The following is a 25,372-nucleotide window of genomic DNA, read 5'->3' on the forward strand; positions in this document are numbered from 1 at the left end:
AAGTCACTAGGAGCGCCACCGTCGAATTGTCTCCCATTTTAGCAAGGCGAAATCCGTAAGTGTCGTGTATTGTCTCTACTGTATTTGATGACACCAAGCACAAAAACAACGCGTACCGGTAAAATAAAAATTCAGGAAACTCAATCGTCAAAAAATTACCAGTGTTTCGCCCAGAGTGCGGCATGGGCTCATCAGTTGGATACCGCAGTTTTTCCAATTCACTGGCCGGCTAGCAACACCACTGCAAGCCATCCCCCACCTCTCCGCTTGCTATAGCAAGGTGGGGAATGAAAGCATTTGTAGTAGTAGCAGTGGTGTCTCTACCGGCGTGCTAGCCGGCCAGTGTCTTGTCCCACCCTGTTTAGATTCCCTCCGCTCCCAGTCACTTCTCCCTCCCTCTCTTTCTTCCTATCCACTACTCTATATTTTGCTTTCCTCTTGTCCCACCGCTCCTCTGTAAGACCTCCTTCTACTGATCTTCCTGCAGTGACTCGTACCAATCTCACCTGGGCCAACTCCCTAATGATAACCCTTACCTATTGTTGTCCTTGATCTTCAGATATTTGCCCACCTGTCCTCCCTTCCCTCTTGCCTACCTACCAGCTCTCTGAGTTTCCGTTGCGGGCACGTTGGTGGCCAGGAAACAAGAAAATGCAGAAGCAGAGTAAGAAGGTACCTACTCTATAGAGTAAGTGATTGAGGCCTGGATATTACCGACAATATGTAATTTCTTCAGTTTAACCCGGCTATAATTGTGGTCGCTGGACCTACTAAGTATCAACGGGGATTCGATCCTCAGCTTTCCAGGTGGGAAGTCAGCACCTAAGCCACTAAGGTATTCACACTCCCAATAATAATAATAATAATAATAATAATAATATGTAATTTCTATTATACGAAGAACTGGATCGTAAAGTTCAGTCAGTTGTGTAAGGATACGGAGTCTTGAACTACTTTTCTTTACTATGTAAGGTTTTTTGTTTTGTTGAAGTTGGTAACATATGTACATAGCAACAAGCGTGTTAATCTTGTTTAATGATGAGTTGTTAATAGTGTCAGTGTAAACATTTAAAGTAATAAAAGGTCTAGGTGGACGTAAATATTATATTGGACCACATCCAGACAATAATATTAACAAGAGTGGTACATATTGGTGACCCCGACGTGATCTAGAGAAGATATGGCGAATAACGAAAGCGTGCCCGAAGATCGACCAGAAGCAAATAAGGTTAGCGTAAAAATTCCACCTTTTCGGACAGAAAGACCGGAAATTTGGTTTTATCAAGTGGAGGCTCAGTTTAGTATTTGTAAAATTAAGGCAGAAGAAACTAAATTTAACCATTTAGTGTCTCAACTAGATCCTAAATATAGGCTATAGAAAATATATGGGACATTATTAAGGGTAGTGATGTGAACAGATACTCGTTGGCTAAGGAACGACTATTAAATATATTTAAGGAAAGTGAGGATAAACGCATTAAGAGACTAGTTACTGGAATTGAGTTAGGAGACCAGAAGCCTAGTCAGTTATTGCGCAAAATGCAAGCTTTAGCCGGAGTAGATGTGTCAGATAAGGTCTTAAAAACTCTGTGGTTAGAGAAACTCCCTGATTCCATTAAGAACATTTTGATTGTTAGTGATGAAGGACTTGATAAAGTGGCTATCATGGCCGATAAAATAATGGAAATGAATCCCCGTCATGAATCATATTCAGTTAAACATGGTGACCGGGAACAACATCCTGCCTTCCCTGTTACGATGGACGACATCATGGCTCGAATTTCGGGACTGGAGGAACAAATATCTTCATTATCCATCGGTCATCAGAGTAGATCTCAGCATAGGGGTGAACATCGCCGTCGGAGCAATAGCCGTAGTAAATCCAGGAAGAGGTTTAACCCCGGAGGCAAATATTGCTACTACCATTTTCGATTTGGACGCCACTGTAAACCAGAAAAATGTACTCCTCCATGTAGTTGGTCAGGTCAGGGAAACGGGAAATCGCAGCTGAATTAGCGGCGAATTCCGCTGCTCAAGTCAATAGTCGCAAAACTCGCCTATTTGTCACGGACAAAAAATCGGGATTGCAATTTTTAGTGGACAGTGGGGCTGATGTCTCACTGGTACCAGCTACACCGAAATCTAAAATTGATTTAACTTATAAATTATATGCTGCTAACGGGACCGAAATTCCTACATTCGGAATTGAAATACGTACTATTGATTTAGGACTTCGACGCAATTTCCAGTGGCCATTTATTGTAGCAAAGGTCAATAAGGCCATATTGGGAGCTGATTTTCTGAGTAAATTCCAGTTATTAGTGGACGTGCGTAACAAGAGATTGATAGATGGTGTAACCAAGCTCTGCACTGAGGGTGAAGTTATGCCAATCTCAGAAGAAAATGCTGTCAGTTCTATGAGTCAAAACATTAAATTTTCAGACCTATTGTTGCAGTACCCAGATATAGCTAAGCCGAATTTAATTCCTGGTGAAATTAAGCATGATATCAAACATCATATTACCACTGAAGGTCCACCCGTGTTTTCTAGGGCTAGACAGCTAGATCCAAAACGTACGGAAGAGGCAAAACAAGAATTCAAATTCATGATAGACAATGGAATTATTAGGCCATCTAAATCCTCATGGGCTAGTCCTCTTCACATGGTTCCCAAAAAGGACGGCACAGTACGCCCATGTGTTGATTATAGGCGATTAAATGAAAGAACAGTTCCAGACCGTTACCCTGTTCCCAGGATAGAAGATTTCCACTGTATCCTGCAAGGCAAGAAAATATTTTCCAAAATTGATCTATTCAAAGCATACTTTCAGATACCTATAGCTGAAGAAGATAAGCCTAAGACTGCTATCATCACACCGTTTGGACTATATGAATTTAACGTTATGAGTTTTGGCCTTCGAAATGCACCTTCAACATTTCAGCGATTTATAAATGAAGTTCTGTATGGACTGGATTTCGTGTTCCCGTACTTGGATGATATTTTAATTGCATCAGCCAGTATAGAAGAGCATAAGTCACATCTACAACTAGTCCTGGAACGACTTTCTAGGTATGGACTTCATATCAATATCTCAAAGTCAGTATTTGGAGTAAATGAATTAGGCTTCCTTGGATATTGGATAACGCCAGAGGGCTCTCGTCCCCTACCTCAGAAAGTGCAAGCAATTCTGGATTACAAGTTACCTGACAAAATCCATGAGCTCCGTACGTTTCTTGGTGTCGTCAACTACTACAGACGTTATCTGAAACACGCTGCACAAACTCAAGCCGTTCTGCACGACTACCTTAAGGGAGCAAGAAAGAAGGACAATAGACCTATTCAGTGGACTGAGGAAGCGAAGAAAATGTTTGAAAAGTGTAAATATGATATCGCAAATGCAGCATTATTAGCTTTTCCTAACCCTGACCTGCCGCTAGCACTGTTCACTGATGCATCAGATTTTGCGGTTGGTTCTGTACTCCAGCAATTGGAAAATGGAAGTTGGAGACCGATTTCATTCTTTTCACAGAAGCTGGGTCAGTCACAGAAGGTTTATAGTACCTACGACCGAGAATTGTTGGGAATTTATCTTTCTGTAAAGAAGTTCAAACATCTACTGGAGGGTAGAAACTTTATTATCTTCACTGACCACAAGCCGCTCACGTTTGCTTTCAAGCAAAGAAACGAAAAGGCATCTCCTAGGCAGATGAGACAACTGCAGTACATATCGCAGTTTTCAACCGATATTCGTCATGTCAGTGGTCAAGACAACATTGTTGCTGATGCATTATCTAGAGTTGATGAAGTATCAATAGTGGACTATGACAACATTGCTAAAAGCCAGCTTCAAGATGAAGAATTGCAGCAACTTCGGAATGACAATAAATCCCTACATTTTAAGCAATATCAGCTTCCATCAGGAGCAAAGCTTTGGTGCGACACTTCCACTGCAAATATCAGACCTTACATTCCGAAGCCATTTCGTCGCCAAATATTTCTGCATTTACATGGTTTCGCTCATCCTGGAATAAAGACTACAGTGAAGATGCTAACTACTCGATTTATTTGGCCTAGCATAAGAAGTGATGCACGACAATGGGCTAGATCCTGTATCAGCTGCCAGAAAACAAAGACCACTCGACATACTAAATCGCAACTTGAAGAATATGAGGAGCCTGATGATCGCTTCTGTGTTGTACACATTGACCTCATCGGACCACTGCCACCCTCCAATGGCATGACCTACTGTTTAACCTGTATTGACCGCTTCACTTCCTGGATGGAAGTTATCCCCCTTGAAGATGCAACAGCGGAAAAAGTGTCAAAAGCTTTCTACCATCACTGGATTGCAAGATTCGGCGTTCCGTTACGTGTAATCACTGATCGAGGAGCACAGTTCAGATCTCAATTGTTACAAAACTTGGCTATAATTTGTGGGATAAAACTTCAGCATACTACACCATATCATCCCCAGTGTAATGGCAAAGTTGAGAGACTGCATAGGACTCTGAAGTCAGCTATCAAGGCCCATAATACCACTAAATGGACAGAAATCTTATCTACTGTCTTACTAGGATTGCGGACTGCGCTTCGAGAAACGTCAAGCCACTCAATTGCACAGATGGTATATGGGAAAACTATCAAACTTCCAGGTGAATTTTTTGAGGAACCAACAGCCAAAATTGATCCTGATACGTTTGCATCTGATTTACAAGAGCAAATGCTAAAGCTAAAACCCAGTACACATACATGCACCACGTCAAGATCAGTGTTTGTTCCAAAAGATCTACAGACCTGTACTCATGTATTTCTAAGATGTGACAGGGTCAGAAAACCCTTGGAACCCACTTATGAGGGCCCTTTCCCTGTTATAACACGGCACGACAAATATTTCACCATTAAGATCAAGGGAAAACTTGCTAATCTATCAGTGGACAGACTGAAACCAGCTTACCTGTTGCAGGAACAAGATGGTTCATCTGAGAGCAACTCTATACATCTTCCAAAGGACACCCAACCTCAACACACTGTTGATAAGTCAGCATCAACCACCAGAGTGTCAAAGTCAGGCAGAACAATAAAATTTCCTGCTCGCTTCTTAGAGCAAGTTGTTCATTTTAAGAATTAGTAACTAGTATCATCAAGATTTTTTTTTTTAAAACATTGTGTTATGTGTATTTATTTTTGTGTTTCTTACAGACACACTCCTCACTATCATGAACTATAATTTGTTCGTAACACAGTTACTGGAGGGGGAGTAGTGTAAGGACACGGAGTCTTGAACTACTTTTCTTTACTATGTAAGGTTTTTTGTTTTGTTGAAGTTGGTGACATATGTACATAGCAACAAGCGTGTTAATCTTGTTTAATGATGAGTTGTTAATAGTGTCAGTGTAAACATTTAAAGTAATAAAAGGTCTAGGTGGACGTAAATATTATATTGGACCACATCCAGACAATAATATTAACAAGAGTGGTACAGTTGTCCCCTCCTTCCATGGCTGTCCACATACGTTACGACTTAAGGACCCGCTGTCGAATTATTTTTCTTCTCTGAAGCAACTGATGTCCAAAATGTGTATTCCCGTCCGTTCATACCCGTCGATATTTTCCGGAAGAGGGGGGGGGGGGGGGGGGTGCGGATGCAGCTCGCCCCGCGTGGCAATCAGCTCAATCTTCATTGTCTCCGACATGCTATTCATTTCTAAGAAGAAAAGAAATATTAGGGAAGAGTGGGAAGTGATACAAGAAGTATCTGCCGATTTCCGAGTTGGGCTCGCTACCACGGCGAGAGTTTGTGTTGGTAAGGTGTGGTCACGGCCGACTTGATGCGTCGCTCTAGCTAGCTCCTTATAAGGAGCGCAGCGAGGTATCCAGTCGGCCGTGGTGTGGTATTAAGAGTCGGAGAAACCACATAGGCAAAGGTTCCTTCTCTCTTACATTTCCTCTTTGGGCCTGACATAGCGGCACATTACACAGAGTGCTCTTTTCAAGTGTGGTATACTTCGGGGTGTTAAGTGATAATAAATCATTTTCTACATTCAGCCTGTGCTACGGAATGATAGAAATCTTCTACAAGCATTTGTTTTAAGTGCTCAAACTACATTAAAACATCCGGTTTTGTTTCGAAGTGTTGGGTTTGTTGTTATATGAGACGCGTATTAGCCAGTTGTACAGCTTAAACGTTAATTGTGTTACAGATTTTCTTCATTGAGGAATTGTGATTTCCATCATTGTACAGTGTGTTCACAACCTCTAACATATTGTAGGTAATGTTCAAGTTTCAATAATTTACTTTTGCCAAACTTATGGATCGTAATTGGGAACCGTATTTATTACTAACATAACACTAAGATTTCTCAGTTTCAGCATTCTAGCCTACATATTTTTTATATTTAATATTTTTAATTTGATAACATTTTATTTGTGGATGGTAGTTTCAGATAGAAGTTACAAAATGTAGTGAACAATTTTAATTATTGTGTCGATATGTTATTTATATCTGTGTGCGAATTAAAAGTGACGTTACCGAGCTCGATAGCTGCAGTCGCTTAAGTGCGGCCAGTATTCAGTATTCGGGAGATAGTAGGTTCGAACCCCACTGTCGGCAGCCCTGAAGATGGTTTTCCGTGGTTTCCCATTTTCACACCAGGCAAATGCTGGGGCTGTACCTTAATTAAGGCCACGGCCGCTTCCTTCCCACTCCTAGCCCTTCCCTCTCCCATCGTCGCCATAAGACCTATCTGTGTCGGTGCGATGTAAAGCAACTAGCAAAAAAAAGTTTTTCTTTACACTGTAGGCTGCAGAAGAAGGATTCTAAATCTTGAGTTGTTCCGTTTAGGATATCTGTAATATTACCGTATCTGAATATGTAGAATTCTTGGTGTATAAGTGTTGTTATGGAGATTCCTCTGTATTATATCACTACACCACAACAGCTATATCCAGTATTTAGTCCTCATGTTTTACTTAACAGTAGGCTGCCTCTCTTTTGTAACATATTTCCGATAATTATTGGTGTGTAAAAGATCTTTTTCAGGGGCGAGTGGCGGTGAGTTTGCATGGGTTAGAATGCCACGATCGGCAGCCCTGCAAATCGTTACCGTGGTTTCCCCATTTTCTCATTAATTAACCATAATCTTCCTAATTCTAGCCCTTTCCCTTCAATGTATTAGTGCGATATTATACTATTAGCAAGAAAGGGAGAAAAATCTTCAGGACTAAATTATGGATATGGAAACTGTAAAATGCAGTTACTTGAAAGTATATTAACAGGATGACCAGTGATGGCCAGAACAAGTAAATGTGGCACACTTAAGTAGTGTCCCCTATGTTGAAATATACAAAAGACAATTAACCATAGTGTCCTGAATAGATATGTTTTTACATAGAAATCGGTTTCCTGGCAATGAGTAAGAATCGATGCAATTGGCCACAGGAGCGAAGCTCGTATTACACGTGTAAGAAATTGTAGTATTCACTGTTAGTGCAGTAAGTTTACATTTACAGTAGAATATCATAAAGTGACTAACAAACACTGTTCTTGGCTGAAATGATTTCAGTGAGGCACCATTCACAGTATTCAAACAGACAAGTTACATACCACCTGGGGAACAATAAAAACTGTTAAACATTTAAACCAATTGTTTGACACTGTACTCCTTTCAAGGGGCGCTCTGGTAAGCAACCCTTGGTTGTGTCATTAGTCATGACATGCACAGACAGATAAAGATAGGACACTTAAATAAAGGTTGATGGCATTGTTCAATGAAATGAGCTGATAGCAGTGTTGTATAAATTTTAGTCTTCAGTTCAACGGATTGTTCTTCTCATTTTCCATTTCCAGTCTTCTGGGTAGAGTTGTGAATCAAGGACCTCCTCATTTTTCTATCTCTCCTCCACTCCCTTCTTCCAATATATTTTCTACATTTACACCTATCTTCTCTATACTCTCTTACACTGTATCCATCCACATCCTCCTTGGCATTCCTTGATGTCTTTCTGCTATCAGTTTCTCTGTAAATACTCAATTTGGAACTCTATCCTCTTCCATTCTCATCATGTGTCCATACCATTTGAGCTTACTTGTCTCTATACTGTCTTGCAGTTTAGGGAATCCAATTATCTGCCTGATTTCTATGTTTCTGATTTTATCCCTTCATACCTTCCCTATTATTCCTTTAAGGAATTTTATCTTTGCCCCTTGGATTCTGCTCTCATCATGGTTTGTTGTTTTCCATGTGCCCACTGCATATGTCATAATTTGTGTGGAATACAGTGGGTGCAATATTTTCTTGCATTCCTGTGGGATGTCCCAGTTCCAGACTACACTTCTCACACATTGGTAAAACCCATTGTCTTGTTCAATTTTCCTTCCACTTTCTTAGTTTATTTTCTCATCTTCTGCAATTATTCTCCCCGAATACTTGAAGCTTTGCACAACTTCAAATTTTCTTCCCTTTACTTCAATATTCCCTCTTCCTTCTCTATTACCTCTTGTCACCACTGTAACCGAGGTTGCACTGTTGTTCCCTTCGTTAACATTTTTAGATATGGCATTCTGCTGTGGAAATTTGTGTTTCCGGGAATGCACGCCTGCATGTCTGTATCTTGTGGGAATGATTTACGTATCATGGTATGGCTGTCCTATTAACTGTAAGTAACTGTAACTGTAAGCAATGCCTTGATTAAATATTGGTGTGTTTTGGCATTGAATTCGAAAATCCTTCTGGACAAAGACATCGGCTTCTCGTGGTCATTCTTTTTGAACAATGTCGCTGAGCTTGTGAATATCATGTCTACGTTGCGAATCTTTGAAAATGTTTTCTTCTTAAATTTATTTCTGGTGTAACTAAAACCTAAAATTTAAGCCTGCTAGCAAGTTATGTGATTTCCATTTGGGTCGAGTTAAACTGTCTCACTTGTGTGAAATTGATTAATTAAATTTTTTATTATTGTTATTATCATCGCAAGCAGGCTCCTCTTAAAATATTATGTAATGCATTTTTAATTTCAAATTTATGTTAAAGGTGGTTTAACTACCATGTGAGTTTCTGCAAGAGTTTTAAACTATTATCTCATCCTGTTCTTGATATTAATGTTTTTTCGATTTTCTTTATTTTATATTAACATGTATTTCTTCAAGTTGTAGGATCTAACTGATTCGTTTTGTTTCATATCGTGTGTGCTTCTCATTGTTGCGCAGTTTTTTGGGGTTGGTCGTTGCTATGGTGATGGCAGCCGGCGTTGAAGTTTTGTCTGTGGATATACATAGTGTTAGTGGCGTATTTAATGTTAATTCTTCATTTCCAAGTGATGCTTGCGCTTTTCTTTTGCTTCATCATGGAAATATTTTTCTGGTTTATTTACATTTTACACTCAAGGAAAAGGAAATTGCAACACCATGAAGGCATTGGTCGTTTGTGTTGATTTTCAAGATATGGAACGATGCCATATAGGTATGTAAACGATCAAAGTTTCAGACCCATTGGATTGTTGCTACAGGTCTCCCCACATGATTGGTCGCGGAGGAATCAGCTCCACTATAAGGACTCTGGTGTAGCGTAGTTGACTTGGAGTCTGTGCAGTGAAGTGTTCCCTGTCAAATGCCTCAGCGACAGAGAAGAGCACGCTATCATCAACTGTCGCCGTTTGAGAGGGCTCGGATAATTGGGCTGTGTGAGGCTGTATTATTGCTAAGGACGGTCGCTGCACGTGTTGGCCGACAGGCATCTACAGTACGTGTATGGCAGCAGTGGTCAAATGAAGGTACCCACACGCGTAGACCTGGTACAGGCCCAGCGCGACAGACAACCGTGAGGGAGGATCGCCGCATCATTCGGATGGCCCGGATGGAACCCCATGCAACAGCAACGCAAATTCGAGCAGCTGTGGCACCCCATGTTACACAACAAACAGTTGGTAATCGCCTGCATTCAGCTGGCTTACGAGCCTGTGTCCCTGCAGAAGGTGTTCCATTGACCGCAAAACAGCGACGTGTAAGGCTGGCCTGGTGTCGAGATCAACGTGGGTCGACGAATGGCATAGGGTCGTCTTTAGTGATGAATCCCGCTTCTGTCTTGTCCGCAGTGATCGCCGGAATCGTGTTCGCCGACGTGCCGGGGAGAGGGGCCGCCCAGATCTTATTGTCGAGAGGCACACAGGACCAAAACCAAGCATTATGGTCTGGGGAGCTATTGGCTTTAATGTGAAATCACAATTAGTGCTTGTTGAGGGCACTATGACTGCTCGACAGTACGTTGATAGGATACTCAATCCAGTGGTTGTGCCTACGATGGCGAACAATGCTAATGGGATGTTTCAGCAGGACAATGCCCGGGTTCGCACCGCACGCATTTCCAGGGAAGCTCTCCACGACATCACAACCTTAGAATGGCCCGCCAGATCCCCGGACCTCAGTCCTTTTGAGCATGTGTGGGACATGATGGGTTGACAACTGGCCAACCATCCGCAGCCACCCACAATTCTGGAACAAATGACCCGTGCAGTGCAGCAAGCATGGGCCACAATTCCTCAGGAAGCGATCCAGGGCCTTATTGACTCCATGCCTCGACGAATTCATCAATGTATTGCAGCTCGTGGTGGGCATGAGGTCAGATGGACCTGAAAGTGTAATCATCGAATCACAACCGAACACTCGTCCTGCATGTTCAATTGCAGCAACATAGCACCACTCCTTCTGGGTGTTGCAATTTCCATTTTCTTCAGTGTAATATAACTGATGTAAACTCAAACTAGTGGATTATTTTGATGATATGCCTCACGGAAACTCAGTAGGACGTCTTGTAACCAGCAGAACTTAACTAAGGCTGAGAATTAATTAAAAGAAAGATATTAAGATTGTACCTCAATTTATTTAATGTTAATTTGTGTTTCCGGGAATGCACGCCTGCATGTCTATATCTTGTGGAAGTGATTTGCGTATCATGGTATGACTGTACCATAAAATGTAAGTAATGCCTTGAATTAAACATTGGTGTGTTTTGGCATTGAATTCAAAAATCCTTGTGGACGAAGACATCAGCTTCTCGTGGTCATCATTTTGAACTATGTGGCGGAGCTTGAGATTATCATATCTACTTTGCGAATCTTCAAAATTGTTTTCTTCTTAAATTTCTGGTGTAACTTAAAATCTATAATTTAAGCTTGATACCATGTTATGTGATTTCCGTTTCAGCTATTTCCATTTTGTTTCAACTATTTTCCTTCTGCATTGGCCAATCATGTTTCAAGTAGGGTTAGTCTCCTAGTTGTTAATCTTGTTCTCATTTTCAAACTTGTTATTGATTATACCTTTTTTTTTCATTTTTATTGAAGATGACCTTAATTTTTTTCCTAAATTAAATTTTGTTGTTCATTTTTAAGAGGTGTGTTCTTTTAATGGATATTAGACTGATGCTGTATAGGTAAGTTTCCTGATCCACTCCTTCCAGGTCTCTCTGTGGGTTTTAGAGTAAGTTTCCTTCCTTGTTTTTTATAGGCCTTCCGTTTTATTTCTGTTTTTGTTATCCTTCTGTGTTACTACTTCTGTCTGCTCATTTCAGTACCGTTGCAGCGCACCACTACTATCGTGCACTTCTGCACACTTATTTTGATTCCATATTCTTGTATTTCCTGATTCCATACAGTAATTTGTTCTTCTACTTCTATATCACCTTCTCCCCATATTACTGTGTTATCTTACTATGACTCCTTGGTTTCCATTTCCGTTGTATACTCTTGTGAATTTCATCTATGACTGTAATGAAGAGTAGAGGGGATAATGCACATCCTTGTGGAAGTCCTGTTTCTACTTTGAACCAGTTTGTTAGTTCTGTCGTAGTCTTCATACAACTTATTTTCGTTTTTGGCTTTCGTAATTGGTTCTTCTCCTCTCCCTGCCTTCTTTTTTATCTGTAGAGCAACCGACGCGAAATCGGGAGGTTGTGGGTTCGGATCCCACTGGTGTCCGGCTAGCCATTTTTGTTCTGTACTTAACATCTCTTCAACACGTACTACATGTACGTAACACGACCTAATACGTTGAAAGTCTGTTTCGTTTACAATGTGGTCGTGAAAATTCAATATTCATTGACATGCCCCACAACGGGCGACTTAAACGCACTCTACAGTGTGCTAGCAGCAGTGCCAGACCTGTATCTCAGATCCTTTCAAACAGAACAAAGATGGCCTAGGCCACCATAACTCAATTGGTAGAGCAACCGACGCGAAATCGGGAGGTTGTGGGTTCGGATCCCACTTGTGTCCGGCTGACCATTTTTGTTCTGTACTTAACATCTCTTCAACACGTACTACATGTACGTAACACGACCTAATACGTTGAAAGTCTGTTTCGATTACAATGTGGTCGTGAGAATTCAATATTCATTGTAGATAACTTATTTACTTATTTACTGATCCGACGGAATAGCAGGCTTCATAGCCTGAGTCCCGCCATATAAAACAAGACAATAAATAAATAAATAAATAAATAAATAAAAATATAGATCTAGGAAGATTCTATCCAGTTGGAAGGAGACAAATAACTGCGCGAATGGAGTTTTCAGCTCACCCTCGCGATGGCTCTGACTGGGTTCTAGATAGTCATTGGCTTGCAGTTGGCTGTAAATAGATACAAGTCACTTAATGTGGCATCCTATATAGTATATAGAGTTGCCAGATGTAATTGAAAATAAACAAGCTCTAATTAATGTAGTCAATTATGATCAAACATATTTCGCATGGTGTTTGTCATCAGCGCTACAACCTGCAGAGCGTAACAAATGCAAAAATCCAAACAGACTCAGCTACTATAGAGTTAAAATGGAAGAAATTGATAAAAAAATTCAAGAGTTTGGTATCAACTATCCGATTACAATTGACTACATCCCCAAAATTGAACGCGAACTTGGTGTACGCTTACGATAATGATGATAAAGAGTGTACAATATATCCCTTAAATATTACAAAGAAAAAATTGAAGACTCACATTAACCTGCTCTACATGAAAAATAAAGTCAACTCGCACTTCTGTTGGATTAAGAATTTGTTTCGATTAGTTTCCGCTCAGAAAAATAACCATTAACACAAGATGTTTATATGCGATGTGTGCTTGCAGCATTTCAGTTCACAAGAAGAACTGAGCGCCCATGAAAATGACTGCTCAACCAATGAGCCAGTTAGAGTTGAAATTCCAAAGAAATGTGAAGAAATACAATTTAAAAATTACCAGCGCACCATGAATGTTCCAGTCACCATCTATTCAGATTTTGAAACCTCGCTGAAGAAAATACCAGGCTGTCAACCAGACCCAAAATTTATAAACAAATATGAATTAATGAAAAAGTCTGGAGTACTAACGGAACAAGATGTAGATTCGGGTTTGTACAAAGAAATACTTCGAGAAAGATAGCAGCTAACAGATGAACAACTCAACAACGTTGAATGAAAATTAAAAAGCATGTCTTACACAATCAAGTACCAAAAACATGAGGCTTCCGGCTTTTGATACTATATCAAGTCTAGCTATGGCGATTACAAAGCACCCGTAGTTTACCGAGGTCCAAATCCCCATAAAAAGTTTGTACAATTAATTAAAAAGGAAGTTGAAACAATTGGTTTTCTGTAAACGCAAATAGAGCCAATGGAGCCTTTAACACCGCAAGAACAATCCTGGCATGCGAAATGTAAAAAGTGTACGTTATGTGAATCTCTGTACACAGACAAGAATAAAAAGAAAGTACCTCACCACTGTCACTCTAGCGGTCAATTTATAGCTCCTTCGTCGTAAACCTAAATTTGTACCCATTTACTTCCATAATCTAGCTGGAGCTCACTTATTCGTCAAGCAACTCGGTTACGATGACAAGAGAACTCATCTCATAGCGAACAATGAAGAGAAATACATCACCTTTGGAAAGCAAACAAACAAAAATGAGATTTATTGATACATTCAAATTTATGGCATGAAGCTTGGATAAAATTAGAATCGAATTTATCGAAAGATCAAATGTTTAACATTAAAATATTCTTTCCCATAGACCAAGTAGATTTGTTAGCTCGGAAGTGCGTTTACCCATACGATTACATGGATAATTGGAGTAAATTTGAAGAAACTCAGCTACCGCCCGAAATAGAATTCTACAGTCGATTAATTGAAGAAGAAATAAGCGATGAAGATTATGAGCATGCAAAACTTGGGTGAATATCATGACTTGTATCTTAAAACTGATGTTTTGCTCGTACCTGATGTATATGAGAATTCTTGAGAAGACTGTATGAAGGCGTACGAATTCGATCCGGCGTGGTATTTTGCCGCACCAGGATTAGCCTTGGATGCCATGTTAAAAATGACCAGAATAAAATTAGACTTGCTGCACGACTACAAGATGATTCTCATGATTGAAAAAGGAATTCGACGTGGAATATCTGTTTGTAAAAGATATGTAAAGGCAAACAATAACTATCTTAAAGACTACAATCCCGATGAATCCAATTGTTTGATCTATTTGGATGCTAACAATCTCTACGGATGGGCTATGTCTCAGTTGTGGTCTACTGGAAAATTTGAGGGGGTAGATGTAAAAGGTATTGATGAAAAATACATAACCAGCTTACCCGACGATTCTAAATTCGGACTCGTTCCTGAAACGGATCTAGAATATCAAAAAGGACTACACGACCTGCACAAAGATATCCTACTAGCTCCAGAAAATAAAATTGTACCAGGTACTACGGAGTCAAAATTACTTGGAACATTGCATAACAAGGTAAAAAATACGTACTCCATTACAGAAACCTGAAACAGTATCTCGCTCTTGGTTTGAAACTAAAAACAATTCATCGAGCAATAGAATTCGAGCAGTCGGACTGGCAAAAGAAATATATTGTTTTGAATACAGAGATGAGAATGAAGGCAACTAACGATTTCGAAAAGGATTTCTACAAGTTAATGAACAACGGTGTTGGGAAAGACGATAGAAAATGTTTGGGACAAGGTTGACATAAAACTAGTCACTAATTGAGAATAATGTTAAAAGTTGGTGGCAAAACCAAATTTCAAAAAGAGCACAATATTCAATAGAGAGCTGGTCCCCATCAATATGAACACGATAAGCCGATTTATGTAGGAATGATCGTTTTGGATATTTCAAAAACACTAATGTATGACTTCCATTACCATGTAATGAAACCAAAATACGGCGACAATATTAAAGTATGCTAAGGGGGGACGGACAGTCTCTTTTACAACATAATAACTCTAGATGTTTACAAAGGTATAAAAACTATGAGCAATCATTATGATACAAGCGACTATCATGAAAGTAACATTTATCAAATGCCTCGCGTAAATAAAAAAGTTTTAGGCAAAATGAAAGATGAAATTAGTGGGCAAATCATTGAGGAATTTGTTGGTTTGAGATCTAAGATGTATGCCTTCAAAGTCTCTGGAAAGAAGAGAAAAATCTATGGGAATAAAGAAATGTGTAGCTCAGAAAAGGATGACATTAGAAGATAACAAAAATTGTTTGTTCGGTAACAAAGAAGAATATCGGACCATGAATTCATTTAAAACCGAAAAACATGAGCTTTATACCGTCGAAGTAAATGAAATTGCCCTGAGTCCGCATGACGACAAAAGGAAAATTCTAGATTGTAAAATAGATACTCTTCCGTGGGGTCACTATATTATTAACTGAAGATGCACATTTTTATCTACGTAAATGGAACAGCAAGTCGACTTCACCAAACAACTTAAAGATGAACTTAATAAGTGGAATAGTTCTACTTGTTATCGCTATTTGCTGAGCACCTGGTGACGTAGAGTTCAAAAAGGACAAATCTTACAGTTTTTCACCCGCAGAAAATCTTGAAAGAGTTTACATTTCAAAACTAGTGGCTTTCGACAAAAAGCACAAAGTTATTCTGCCTGACCGGTATTCGAAGTTATTTCTAAACTGCACTGCCTTACTAGTTTAAAAATAATCTACAGAGGGAAAAGACAATGAGGAGATAACTTTTCTCAGTTTTGCCATGCGGTCATCTAGCCGCAGGGTAACTTTCACTTTATATCTTTCTCCATAGTATAGTGTAGCAGCTAGTTGAGAGCCAACTAGGTAGTAGTAAAAAAATGCAAAACCTCTTGAGGACCTCAGTCATCAATCCTACTATCTTTCAGCACTCACCCATGCACTGCTGCTTAATATCCAACGTTTATAGTCGGGAGCATTTTTCGGGTGAGATCCCAACACGACCTTGCCTGCTCAGTCATTACGTCAGGCTTAAGTCGGTGATGGAAAGAAGGTGACCTTATCCCCAAGAGAGGAAATAAACGGTGCATACCACAAAGCTCTTAAATACGTCTAAACCTGTGGTCACTCAGTCTTGGAAAAGTACGTCAGCAGTCTTTACGGCTTATTTCCAATAGATGTTGTCATCTCGAGTCATGTATATATTTAGTTGAGGCGAGTGAAAATCACCTATGGATTGTTAGTATATTTAGAGCGCATAGAACATTGATATAAAGTAGCTAGACAAAAATATTTATGATGGTTTGGTGAAAAAAATTCAACAATTACTATACGTAACTATAATCACAGTATTTTGGCATTTAAAACCTATAAAATAGTTTTGAAGAGCACTGTTTTTTAAAATGTTAAATTTCTCACGACCGCTTGAGTAGTGACTAATTCAGGGAAATATGGTAGCCGCCATTCTTTGCCAACGTCAATGCAAACATGATAAAATATTAATGATGGTTTTGCGCAAAATAATTTTAGCAATGACAGTAACTATAATTACAGTATTTTGGTATCCATAGCATCTAAAATGGTTTTTAAAAGAGCAATTTTTAAAATACTAAATTTGTCAGCCACGACCACTTGATTACTTCAGGGAACCATGTTCGCAGCCATCATTTTTCCTGACGTCACGGGGACGTAGTATCTTGAAGAGAAGAAGTGACAGCACTTAGAAGTACTCATCGTAATTTATGAGCCGAGGTCATCGGAAAGACCTCAATATTGTCCCCAAAATGGTGGCATGCCGCTCTGAATTAAATAATTGCCAAATATTATTCTTTGCGTTAAATAAGTCAACTAAAATATTGTGCATTCTGTTCTTTCGGTATGCAAAATTGTTGTGTGGATTATTGGCAGCTAGAGAACAAAAAAAGCAACGGTAGCCAAGTATACTCCAAGTCGTTCAAGTCTCACATAATTCAGCTTCTTCTTCCAGTTCACCAAATATTTCGTTAGCGTAATGTAAAAGGTAAACTAGAATAGACGAAACTTATTAATTTGGCCCGACTCATCTTTGTATAACCTTTTCATTGCCTCTTCTTAGCTATCTCTCTCAGCTCAACGGTTTTCATACTGTGCAGGTTCGCCATTTATTAAATATATAATTTTCAAGTATTTTTTCTCCTCTACTAGGAAAATAGTTTATTTAATTTGGGGGCTGTCCCCAATTTTGCAAAATATTTCAGGTAAAAAAACACTGTTTTCCCAGGTTTGAAAAGTAATTGGGGTAAAAACTACTGTTTTTCTTAGGAAAACACCCAAATAAGCGCTCTTTCGTATGCATGGGGTCTGTCCCAGATTTAACAGTTATTTGAAATAAAATAAATAGTTTTTTTTAGGAAAAATGATACTTTAAAATTGTCGGTTTTTCAGTACAAAAATATATACAGGGGACAGGAGTTTCTTAAATATCTGGTTTTTCAGTACAAAAATACACAGAAGGGCAGGCTAACCAATTCTTGGAAATGGAAAATAATGAAAAGCTGTGCGCATTCCCCCAACATGGGAGAAAAATATAGAAGCAAATACACTTCGATATTCCATGACAATATCGTTTTCCCATATAAAAACATAGGGGTTTCAAATTTGGGGCCGTATCGTCATTATACCTCTCCTCCAAGTGAATGTATTGGACGATCAAATGCCCCTCTATAAATTATGCTGGTATGAGTTACGGATATAAGAAAGCGGTAACAGAAGAGAAATTTAGGCGTAGGGATTCTTAGGTAAACAGATAAGAAGATGACTAATGGTGCTGTTACTTAAGCTATTCGAGGACAATTGTAACCTGCGACGATATTCTTCCAATATCTCGCCTCTCTTGCTTTCTGCACAAGGAACAACCACGAATTTACGGGAATGATGACTGAAATGGCAATATGTTCGTTCCCTGCTGGCAAGCAGTGCAAGACTGTCTAGGATCGTTGTCGGCCTGCCGGTCACTCAATACAGAGCATGATATCCGAGGAAAATGGTAATTTTCTCTGTCATTTGAAGAGTAAGGTAAATTATGAACATAACGAAAGTTGTTTATAATTAGGAGACGTTTCACAAACGGTCCACGGAATTTACAGAAAATTAATAGTTTAAGAGAAAATGGAGGAAAACCATTCTGCTTTACCTAAGAACCCCCGTCTATTCAAATATTTTAAAATGATATGCATATAAAAACCTTCCCCGGCATGAGTATACACCAAATACAAGGTGTCCGAGTTAAAGGTATAATAATATAAAATTGAATAACATAAGAAGTAGTGGAGATATTTACTTGCGGTTTGTTTCTACAAGTAGGGTAACTCAAAATGTTTGTTTACATATTTAATAAACCTCGATATGCGCACCATTAGTGGCGCGACAGACATCTAATCTGTATTCCACTCCTCTCCAAGTGTTCTTCAGCATTGTAGGCGTAGCTGCACGAATGCGATGGCACAGATCTGGTAGATCACGAACTGGTTTCTGGTACACTTGATTCTTGACAAAGCCCCACAGGAAAAAATCAAGTGGCGAAATGTCGGGGCTTCTAGGGGGCAAGTAATTGATGGACTACCTCCCCCAATCCTGCGATCTGGGAACTCACGATTCATGATATCTCTCACAACTTCCCCATAAAGGCATGGTGCACCATCTTGCTGAAGGATCACGTCACGAGGAAGTTGCGGCACAACATACTGCTCCAACATGTCTAGGTCAGTTCCATTAACTGTAGGCTCCGCGAAGAAGAATGGGCTAATAACCCTGTCCTTTAACAATCCACACCACACATTCCCATTCAGAGAGTCCCGTTCCAACTCTATCACTATGTGGGGAGTTTCAGATCCCCTTATGTGGCAATTGTGCTTGTTTACCGTGCCGGAAGCATGGAATATAGCCTCGTCCAAGAAACAGACCTAATCGAGGAATGCCTCGTTTCCATCAATTTTTGCCAGAATTGTCTCCACGAATGCCTTCCGTAGTGGCCTCTCCTGAGGTTTGGTTTTCTGACAAAGCTGCAGTTTGTACGCCCGTAGGCGTAACCTTTTGTGGACGACATCGTGTACTGTCGAATGAGGTAACTGTAACTACCTATTTGCTTGTCGAATTGACTTACGGGGACTCCGCTTGAAGGACTCACGGATTAAATCTGAAACTGCGTGCTTGGCATGGCGGCCCGACATCGACAGCAAGGTCCCAGATTATCGAAGGCGCCTGTCCCATTTCATGAATGTTACGTAAGTGGGAACATCATCAGTTGGTAACAGCCCATACTCACGCCGAAATCTACGTTGTACAAGAGTAACAAATTTTATCTTCGCGAGCGAAGACACACAGAACACTTTCTGCTGTGGAGTCCACATGGTTACTGGCGCGCTTCTCATGAACACTGCAGTTACGCGCATGCGCATGTGGTACAACTGCCACCGCAAATGAACACAGAAAACGTTTTGAGTAACCCTAGTTGTAGAAGTAAACTGCCAATAAATATCTCCATTATTTCTCAATTTATTAAATCTTATATTATTATACCTTTAACCTGGACGCCTTGTATAACGTTTGGTCGAGATATATCCAGCCGTTTCGCCGTGATGGTGGGAAAGACGAACAGACACGAAAAATGTAAACGAATGATTCGGTCTTGAGTTGGCCTAAAACGGATAAATATCTGAAAAATTGGCTAAACAAACAAAATCACAGGCAGGTGACCCCTAGAACTTTATATAGATATAGGTGCATGGGAAGTAACAAAGAGGTGACAAGGTAAGTCATGCATAGAATGATGGGAACAGGGGAATGCGAATTTAATAGGATAAGGATACTAGGTAGTCGGTGTGGATATAGGGATGAAAAGAAAGAGAAAGAGAAGCAAGGAGTTTTATTGAGTAAGGATTTGGAGATAGTATTTGTCCTTTCATATCGTTACCTTGTCTACTGCTATTCTGTTGTATATACCTTTTCATGTTCTTATCTCTCTTATCACTTATCTGAAAAGCAGTGGAAAAAGGGGCCCTGGTTAAGACATAGCAGGTCATTATGCTAGTTAGGTTCCAAAAAGGGTAAAAATGAAAATAAATAAATAAATGGAATGTAAATTTTAATCTTGTAGCAGTTGTGTAGTATTATTTAAAGTAATTCCACATACTGTACATGAGTTGATTGTATTTATAAGTGCAGAAGAATTTATGAGCAGAATTTTGTAAGTAGTATACATTTATTAATTTTTTTGCTATTTGCTTTACGTCGCACAGACACGGATAGGTCTTATGGCGACGATGGGATGGGAAGGGTCTAGGAATGGGAAGGAGGCGGCCGTGGCCTTAATTAAAGTATAGGCTAGCATTTGCCTGGTGTGAAAATGGGAAACCACGGAAAACCATTTTCAGGGCTCCCGACAATGGGATGCAAACCCACTATCTCCCGATTACTGGATATTGGCCGCACTTAAGTGACTGCAGCTATCGAGCTCGGTATAAATTTATTAAAGTTGAGGTGTGTGATTAATAAAAAATTGTTAGTGTAAATTGTATAACACTATATTTTAGGAAAATATCTTCTTCTCTTGTCAATTTAAAGTTTAATGCTTGATAACATTGTGTTTTAATGTTCTATTTGCCACTGAGGTAGACAACTCTTTTGCAAATAAAGTGATTTTGATTTGATTCGATTTAATTTGATTGTTACTTTCCATCCTTAAATGTTTATATTTTTCATTGGGAGATAAATGAGTTATACTTTTTTATTGTGCCAATATGAAATTTATTTTCTCAGCTGTTTCTTGTTTAGGCCTGTATACTCGCATTCCTTTACTAATTTATTCTACTCTTCTTATTTCTTACTTATAGCCTTCTGAAGACATCAAGAAGGAAATATTCATAGAACAAAATACTGAGTATCAGCTGCTGGCGTACATCAAAGAAGAAACAAAGTACGTACACCACAAACCCTATACGGTATGGAATATGTTGTACTTATTCACAGTTGTGTTCAGCAGTGGTTGTTATATCTTTGAAACTTACCATTCTTATCAATTTATTACATTTAAACACTAATATCTTCAAATTCTATTGGTTAAAATTGTCTAAAATGTTCAGGGAATTTAAGATCAAATTTAGTGTTCCTTCAAATAGTTTTATTGAATATGTATCTACAAAAAGTAATCTCTACAAGAATTAGATATTTCTGAAGTATATTTGTTTACAATACCTTTGATCTTCACCCTAAGACCTACCTGTGTTGATGCGATGTAAATCAACTAGCAAAATAAAACAATACCTCTAAGCAACCGTTAAAAATGTACTCATTCTTTCACTTGTCACTGCATTATTTGTCCATCAGTAGTGCTACATCTTGGATATCAAAATCTTCGTATAAAACTTACACATTGCTGTAAGCATATAAGGATATCATTGTATTGAATTTATGCTTGTTCCAGTGTTGTCACACTTGCTGATTGTCGCCATTTCCCACTTTTCATTTTAGGGCTCATTTATTTTAATTTGTTAGGGGTTAGAGTCTTCTAATCTGTTATGTGATGCTTTGAATTATTCCTACTGTACATTCACAACTAGTGGCAAGAAATTTTCATTTCAGTCCTCAGAACTGCTCAGTATCAGCTTACACTCTCTTATTATACAGAGCAGAACCATACACACAACTGAAGAACGCCCAAATATGTAATCTCTTCGATGTTCAAATTCTGCTGCTTCTTTGTAATTCTTGTCTTACAGGACACAATAGGCTATGTTAGAGAACAATCTTGTAATATAACCACCAATAAAAATGTTGCTTATGAATACTTTTCACACACAAAATGACGATTACTATTTTTGGATGGAGTTTAATTTAGCTTTGTTCTCCCTAAACGTATCTTATGCAGAGGCACTCTCGAACCGGCAAAGTGACAAGCCTTTTGTGTATTATTTTATATCTCACCACTGGCGCTATGTTATCCTGACTCATTTCAGCAGTCTACAAATATCATGCAGCAAATTAAATGACTTCTTTCAAAATGTCTAAGAGGTTTGTTGTGTCAGTTTGGTACTGAATTACATAAGAACATGTTTTAATATTAATGGAATTTGCTAATTTCTGACTATGGAAAGACACGTATTCCTGAGCTTACCAATTAGTGATGAGGTTAACTTTCATCTGTGTAGAGACACATGGCCCTGTGTTAACCAATTAGTGATGAGGTTACCTTCCATTTGTGGAGAGACACGCCGCCATGAAGTAAATAAATAGTGATGAGGTTAAGATCCGTTTCTGTAGGAATACATGGCCCTGAACTGACCACTTTGTGCCACTCCTCCATGGTCTTCATTTTTATTGACTTGATCAGGGTGAGAATAAATTGATTGATCTGATCATCTGCTATCTATGACGGATGTAAGCAGAAATATGAATTTCTAAATTCCATTCAGCCTAGAATACACTGATGACTCCCTCTTGTTGGTACCCATAGAATTTCACTGGATATACAAACTGTCACTCTCGATTAATACAGATAATCCTGAAATTTTCTTTCTTTGAGTTATATACTTTTCCACAAAATACGTTTAATGCAGTCACTTAAACACAAAATACAGAAGCGTTTTGTCATTCGAACACTATTTTGTGAAAGTAAGTCATTTATAGATATTGGCTTTAGGGGATAGAATTGGAATGTATTAAGTCGAATGCTGGGATGTGTAACATGTATCCCATTTTTACAATAGAATATCCATCAATCTGCTTCTTGTTATTCTGCTTCTTCAGTGTTAGTCAAGGATTTGTCGTAGGGTCCGATGTTGTGATACGTTGTGTGCAGGGACAATGTCTGTATGTAGTTTCACAGCTTTCGGGTCGCTGTGCACTGTATCTGTCTTTCGCTGTCTTGTTCATCCCTTGTGCCTCTTTCTGATTCCTTTGTATGTGCTGACTTTCAAAATATATCATCCTCTGCACGCAACAATTGCGCAAACCAGTGCACACGGCTTTCCTCAATTTTCTTTTGGATCAGTGCAATGCCAAGACATTTCCTAATAACATCATTTGAAATGTGATCCACTCTAGTTTTGCCAGCCTTCCACCTAAGCATCTTCATATCCATGACGCTTAGTTGGCGTTCTAGCTCCTTTGTAGCAGGCCAGCATTCGTTGCCGTAGAAAGTGACAGGACAGATAACAGTTTGGTAGATAGTATATTTCAGGTTGTTCTTCATCCGATGGTCACAAGGTGCCGTTTTTCATTCTCTCCATCAGCCACGCTTTGTATATCCTTAAGTTGACTTCATCAGTAAGTCGGCCATCATCGGAGATTGTGGAGCCATAATACTTAAATTTCTCTACTCGTGCTATATCTTCACCGTCAGCATGCATGCTTCCAACTTCTCGACAACGTAATATCATGTATTCTGTCTTCTTTTGTTTAGGCACGGGACATATTGCGCTATTCGATTGTTCCAATCTTCTGTTTGGCGCTGCAGATAAATATTATTCTCTGCAGCAAAATGACATCATTAGCATAGAAAAGTGTCCATGGTATTCGCTTGTGCAGGTCTGATATAATGTTGTCCATCACAGGAATGAACAGCAGTGGTGATACGGCAGGGCCTTGCTGGACTCCTACAGTTATGCGGAAGTCATTAGATGCTCCTGCGGCAGCTTGAACATTACTCCTTCATTCTACGTAGAGCAATTGTACCCTATCAACAAGGGGCTCTGGAATGCCACGTTCTTGTAGCGCTGACCAGATAAGGTCACGAGGTACCCGATGTGCGGCTTTCTCAAGGTCCAGAAAGTCGAGATGAAGCCTCTTATTCTCTTCACAGTGTCTCTCAATGAACAGCAGTGCGGTGTGAATTGCTCCGGTTGTGGCACAATTTTACACAAATCCAGGTTGGCTCGTTGTAATTTTGGCTAAATCGCTAATCCTGTTGTTGAGGATTTGTTCGAAAACTATCATTGCGTGACTCAGAAGTGTGATTTGGCGGTAATTATAAAAATTGGCAGGGCTTCCCTTATTTTTGAGCGGAGGTGATTGGGACTGATAGATACAGTAATTTTAAGATTGAAATTTTGTCAAAATAGTTCCGCCAGCATTCTCGCGCTTCGCGCCAGTTGGGTAGCAAATAGTCTGTTACCTTATTGATGCCGTAAAAACGTTGGATTTGTTCCGTTTCATGATGCCTCGATTTGACTAGCTGTTAAAAATCCCGCTCGTATTCGTGCATGTCTAGTTTCACATATAGACCTGCATAGCTGTTTGGTTTTATTTTTGGCAATGACCTCCTTCTCTTTACTACTGGCTGCTTTGTAGGCATTCCAAAGAGCAAGAGACTTGTGGAACAGCTGTTCCGTCAACGTCACTGCATCCTGAATATTGTCATTTCGAAGCCACTTGTCATTGCCAATCCGTCGTCTTTGCCAACATTTAGTTTTTCCAAGAATAGGGCATGCGGCGTCTTACAGTTTAGTCCGGCTCATTTCAACTGCAGTGATTCGTGGCACTGTAATTTTAGCAAAAACGTCGGCCTCCTTAGATACCACCATTTGAACCATTTTGTCCATTCCCTGTAAAGTTCCCTACAACATCTCTGAAATTCTGTCGTCTCACATGGACCTGCCCAGATGAGCATCACGCTTTTTGAACCGTTTGTTCGCGATGACCAGTTTTTGCATTAGGAGTTCGTTGGTCATCGTCATCGTTCTTCTGTCCATAGCCATGACTGCAGTGTGCTGTGTGGCCTTCCTTTCTCCGTCTTACGTCCATTCAGATCACAGGCGACAATAAGATAGTCATTTAAAGATACAAATTTCATTGTTCCGTATTGAAAATTATCACAGTTAAATTGAAATAATAAATATGGTAGTTCAACCTATTCAATACAAGTAAATAAGATATGTAGAGATTACATTCTTATTTAATTAAAAAATGGAAATGGTACCGGTTTCGACCCCAGTCTGGGGCATCATCAGCCGGTTATAACTCGAAAAACAATGCATAAGAAAGAAGTTAAAGGTCAAATCCACACAATATCAGTTGAAGAGGCGATATAAAAATTACGGGGGTAGGCATTGTTCAATTTAGACGGAGTGGAAAATGAGTTACTTAAAAG

The 25,372-nt window shown here is 39.4% G+C and overlaps 1 long non-coding RNA gene across 2 annotated transcripts in view; it reads left to right on the plus strand.

The window, feature by feature from the left end:
• Positions 1 to 608: 608 nt before the first annotated feature.
• LOC136885345 (uncharacterized) overlaps positions 609 to 25,372 on the plus strand; it is a 79,568-nt gene continuing 54,804 nt past the window's right edge. Inside the window, exons 1-2 of one of the 2 annotated variants that reach the window (XR_011018995.1) lie at positions 609 to 672; positions 21,120 to 21,202. This is a non-coding gene — a long non-coding RNA (uncharacterized lncRNA). Of the gene's footprint in view, positions 673 to 5,931; positions 6,271 to 21,119; positions 21,203 to 25,372 lie in introns of those variants that run through there. The other variant, XR_011018994.1, reaches the window with a different exon arrangement.

The sequence above is a fragment of the Anabrus simplex genome, chromosome 14 (genome assembly GCF_040414725.1).
Source record: "Anabrus simplex isolate iqAnaSimp1 chromosome 14, ASM4041472v1, whole genome shotgun sequence".
Classification (NCBI taxonomy): domain Eukaryota; kingdom Metazoa; phylum Arthropoda; class Insecta; order Orthoptera; family Tettigoniidae; genus Anabrus; species Anabrus simplex.